Consider the following 6,000-nt stretch of genomic DNA (forward strand, 5'->3'; position numbering starts at 1 on the left):
TGTGGAGAACGCTCAATCAGCAGGCGGCAGTGGAAAAAAAACGACGTTTATTTACACGAAGACAACAACTATATACAGCATAGAAAAGACAATTATCTTCAGCCGCGAGACGTGCACACAACAAGATTCTACTGCAGACAGTAGCGCACAACTTAGTTCAGCACTAGCTTGACTCTGTCGCTGCTCTGCTAATCTCTGGAAGACTCGATCTTCACCGTCAATTCCGACTACTCTACTGAATGCTCTCCCCGGCAGCTGCAGATTGCCTCCTTTTATAGGTCTCAGGAGGCGGGGCTAGAAGCCACTCAAACAATCAGGAACGTTCGAGGGGTATCTCGGTTCCAAATGGACGAATCGGGAAAATTCTCGTTGTTTCGGGTATAATCTATTTTGGCGCCAAAGTCGCCAAATTCGTCGCCAAGTTTGTCGCCAAGCTCTGGGACCTCCTACGCGACATTCGGACTCCGTCCAATACAGATGACTGTAAAACAGTCTTTCTGATGATGGAACCAACTATGCTGGGAAGCAGCATCACAGATTCGTAACATTATTTAATTCAAATCTTGCGTTAGTACGCTGTTCTATCGTGTAACGCTCCATTTTTACTAGTCCTGAACTACTAGCTTTCATATGGTTTTTTAATAGAGTTTCCTACACTTTACTGCACGAATGATAGCAAATTCAAGTCTTGAGTTAATTTTTGGACACCCTTTCTAATAATAATTCGCAAGAATCTAAATGTTTCTTGCTTTCTTCACAATCTGCTCAATCGATCCAATGTAGAAAAGCTTCTCTCAATCAACGCATCAGATGTCGTCAGTTCCGAAAGGCTGTTCTTTAGAGCTTTTTGTGCTTGCTTTTATTCCACTTAAGGATTTGAAAAGAAATCGTAAGTAACATGTAATCTTACAAATGGCCGCATTTATCGATTTCTAAGCTGTTGAAAAGAAATGGCATTACACTTCTACAATTCTTATGCATTTATTGAGAAATGCCCACATAAATCTTTAGAAGTGTATATTATTGACACTCTCCAAACTGTCAATGGCACAGCTGGAAATCTTAACATCCACTAGAGAAATTAAATATTTCCTAGCAATTATTGATGATTTATCTTCTTTTCGACGCTTAATCATATAAATTGCCATAAATATTGATTAGTTTCTCCACTTTTTGACCAACCGAGCAGTAAATTAATGGAGAATTTCAATTTTAACTTGAAGATAAGTACAAAATTACTTTCTTCTGATCACTGCGTTTTTGAATTAACTAACTCAAATGCATAAGGATAGATAAAAACACAGGCAAAATATTATTTGGAAGATTTAACTCAAATTTCAATGCAAATTTATAATTTTAATAATAAAAATTTATGCTGGTATTTTGTCACTGCATCAAATTTGAAGTATGCTGATAGATAGCCAACTTTATTATAGACGAACGTAATAGACTTCGGAAATAGACTTTTGGATTAAATTCAAAATATCAAATTTTATCTGTTTTTTTTTTTCCTTAAGATTTTGAGTAGCGAGATTTTGAGTATACACATTCAGAAAAACACGCTGATAAACAAAAAGATTAAAAAATTGTCGTAACTGAAAAAATGATATACATCTAGAATTAAAAAGTAGACTTTAATCAATTATGTTACGTTTGGAGTTATTATGCTCTTTTAGAGATTACCTGTAAACGATTTCAGTTTTTCTTCTGAATAATAGAATCTCATAATAGAGTATTAGTTTTACCATCATTACTGACCCAAGCTATTGATGTATATTTAAGAATAAGAATACATAACTATTATTTTTTAATTTGAATGCGAAAGGAGTTTGTGTATATGCAACTTTTTAAACCTCCTCATCGAAGTATAAGGTATTCTATTTAGAATGATATTATAAAAATGCTCTTAAGACTTAACAAAATTTGAATAAAGATATTATTTTTTTGTTTAATGTTCGACGAGACATTTTATATTGAAGTTAGGAATTGTGAACAGAGAATAAAGTTTAGCTTTATAATAAAGATTTTATTTTGCCTGATAAAATAAACTGATTGAGAAAAAAAAACACTAATGTTTCAGTCGTTTACTATAAAAAAAATAGCCAAATGTGGGGAAAATATATAACAGCAGTTTTATTGTCTTTCGTTATTGAATTGACTGTCCAAACCTAGTCTATACAAAGTTTATACCTGCATATTTTGCTAGAAAATAATATGAAAGTGGATTTTTTTAACAACGATTCTTTCATTTTAAATGCTATATCAACGTTTGGAGAAAATTGGAGCTATTATAAATATCTATAAAATGTGCTATGACACATAATAATAATTTAATCATTATGTTAACACAAAATAAATTAAAATTGGAGGTAATAAGATATACAGTGGCTCCCAAAAGTGTTCGTACACCAACAAGAATCAATTAAAAACCTCATTATTTACCATTATATATTCTTATTTTTACATGAAAATTTTTTCATAGTATATTTTTACAGTTCTTAATAAAGCAGTGAAGAATAAATTTTAATTACGATGCAAATTATTTTTTAAAAAAATGACAATAAATAAAATTGCACAAAAATAGGACACAAAAGTGATCATACAATTTAAAAAAACATCACTAAATATGAAATTTTCTAAATTTTCATAAATGTTTAGTATTTAGTAGGATATCCTTTATTCTTTATAACAGCTTTTAAACGTTTGGGCATATATTTAACTAAACGGTCGGTTACTTCTGCCCCGATCTTGTTCCATTCTTCGATCATTAATGCTTTCAGTTGAATTTTCGATTTAATGGCGTGACTTCTTATTCGCACCTCTAATTCTTTCCAAATATGTTCTATAGGGTTTAAATCCGGTGATTGAGCTGGTGTTTTAAGGGTTTGAGGGCAATGATAGAGGCAAAAAAGACGAACATTCATGGCCGTGTGCTTAGGATCGTTGTCTTGGTAATACACAAAGTTGTTTAAAATGCACAGTTTTTGTGCTGACATTTTTAAATTATTATTGAGAATATTTATGTAAACTCCATGATCCATTATACCATCAATGAATACAAAATTGCCTACTCCAGCCGCTGACATACACCCCCAAACCATGACACCTCCACCGCCATGTTTTACTGTTCCAACTAAATTCTTGGAATTAAGTTATTCGTTTTTTTTTTTTTTTTTTTTTTTTGTTGCTGTTGTTGTTGTTTTCTCCATACAATGATTCTCCCATCCAACCCAAAGATGTTAAACTTACTTTCATCTGCAAATAATACACGATTCCAATAGCTCTCTGGCTGGTTTATCATAGATTTGGCAAATTTAAGCCTAGCAATTCTGTTTTTCTGACTTACAAAGAATTTTCTTTGTGCAAAGCGGCCATGTATACCAGCATTCCGAAGAATTCTACGAATAGTTTCACAGGAAATAGAAGTTCCATTTGATTCATTATATTGTGAAGTAAACTTTATTGCACTCAGACGTGGATTTTTTAGAAATTTACTCACAATATTTCTTTGACTTCTAGCTGACAGAATTTGAGGGCGACCATTACGAGGCTTGTTTGCAATCCTTTTTCCCTCTCTGTAAAGTTTTATTATGCTTTGCACCATTGAATGAGATAGATTAGTTATAGTTGCAATGCCTCTCGCTAATTTTCCAGCTTTAAAATGAAATATAATTAATTTTCGTACGTCTAAACTCGTTTCTTTACGAATGCGCGTCATATCTAAGAATAAAATAAATAGAATAAATAATTGTGATATTAAATACTGAAATCAAACGATTTTAGTGTATTTTTCAATTAGAAGAAAAATAAGCCGCAAAGGTTATTTTTATGATGAATTTAAATATATAATGTTTGGATGTACGAAGACTTTTGTGTTCTAATTTTGTGACATTTTTTATTTATTTATTTTTTAGAACAATGCTACTTGATTTTTTATAAAAATATTTGTTCAGTTTTATTAAGAACTATTTAAAGATGCTAATTAAAAAAAAACAACTAATAAAATGCTTTATTAAGAAGTATAGAACACAATTCCTGAAAATGTCTTTAATGTACGAACACTTTTGGGAGCCACTGTATATGATACTTAAACATTCGAGGCTTAATCTACGCGTCCGATTTTATTTAACAATCTTATTACGTTTTAATTATCATTTTCCCTTGTATTTGTATTTTGTATTTCCCTTGTATATTTGTATTTCCCTTGTATTTTGAAACTAGATAAAAAGACGAATACATATTTTTGAAATGAATATAATTCTGTGTAAAAATAAAAATGTTTTTTTTTATGTACATACACAGATCCTGACAAAAAAAAATTTAAAAAATTGCACGAACGTTTACGAATGTTCCTTCTATTAACTATTTTTTTCAAAATTTCGAGTTTAAACTTTTTATGCAAACAATTAATAAAAGTTACTATATGTTGGTAATGCAGAATCAAATACAAATAAAAAACAACAACTTGAGACCCTAGAAAAGATTTAAAAAAAACACACAAAATTGCTAGATTGCTAAACTAAAGTGATGAGGTTTTTCCATGAACTGCACAAAAGAAGATATATTTATTAGAAAGCTGAAGACTTAATGTAAATTGCTCAGCGATTTAGAAAATTGTCCACACTATGCACTCAAGTTATAAATGAAAATTCACTTCATAATGTTTTTAAAAATCTTTTTATCCCAAATATTTAAAAACTGAATTACTGGTGAAACGTGCCTTTCTTTAATATCGATAATTTTCTAGTACTTAAAAATTATATAAATTACTGTCTTAAAAATTATATAAATAGTTGCGCTTAAGATGAAGAAAAAATATGTATTGTTTAGATATCTATGAATCATGTTATTGGCTTATCATAATAAATACATCCAAATACCTTTACTTTTATGTATCCAAATAAGAAAAAAGAAGTTATGTAGAAAAAATGTAGAAAAAAAGAAATTCTGTATTGTTCTTATGCTGAAAAAATCTCCCAAAATATAAAAATAAAGTTTATAATCTCGTTTATTTTTTATCGTCTGCAACTTTGTCTTTCTTTCAGAATTGATACAAAGGAAACGATACTAAATGTCTCACAAAATGAAAAGAATTGATGGAATGGAATTTATCTTAAAATTGTATTACTTTTCCTATTCCTTAAAATTGAATTTCCTTTTTTTTTTTCAAAGATAAAGATTATTTATGTGTTGTATTATCTTCCAGAAAATATACTATATTTGCCCCCAACTTTTTTTTTCTGCACATTAACAATAGAAATGGTTTCTGAAGGGCCAGAATCCATTTCTATCTTCTGAATTTTTGAATATTTTTTGAATTATTGAAGACATTGGTTTTCTTTGAAAGTCTTAGATTTTCAGATTAAACTTTGTATGCAGTATTTAGATAAGCATTTGTCTGTAGATTTAAAATACCAAGAATATCAAATGATATCTATAGCAGTTCTTGAACAGAGGATTCGAATACGAATTTCCACCATTCTACCAGTTTATATCATCAGCCATTCTTACAGCCTTATTTGTAATCTTCTGTTGGCAACGGCGTCAGGTTTCAGCGCTGTTATTTTATTTTTTTTATAGTGAAGGCTGGATCGTTCCTTTTCACAAGCAATTCTCGCTCTTCCTAAAGTGTTATTCTTTTCCATGCAGCCTTCTCTTGGGAACAGTGACCTGTGTTATTTTTGGCAACTAATTTATACACTATATTTTATATGGAGATATTATTTGCATCGTAGTATATGGACACTTCTATATATACAAGCAAGAATAAATTAGATGCCATAATATTTTAATTAAAATTGTTGGTTTCTATTTGTAAATAAATTTTTAGTTGTTATCCACAGATAGCCTACTTCAATTTTAAAAAATATTTTTTCCTGCTATTATTCTATCATTAAAAAAAATGTTATTTAAATGTTTTTCAATTCTGAAATGATAACACTAATGCTATTTCATTTGTTTATTGTTTATAGTCTGTATTCTAACAAGGCGGCAAAAAAG

The sequence above is a fragment of the Argiope bruennichi genome, chromosome 6, assembly GCF_947563725.1.
Source record: "Argiope bruennichi chromosome 6, qqArgBrue1.1, whole genome shotgun sequence".
Classification (NCBI taxonomy): domain Eukaryota; kingdom Metazoa; phylum Arthropoda; class Arachnida; order Araneae; family Araneidae; genus Argiope; species Argiope bruennichi.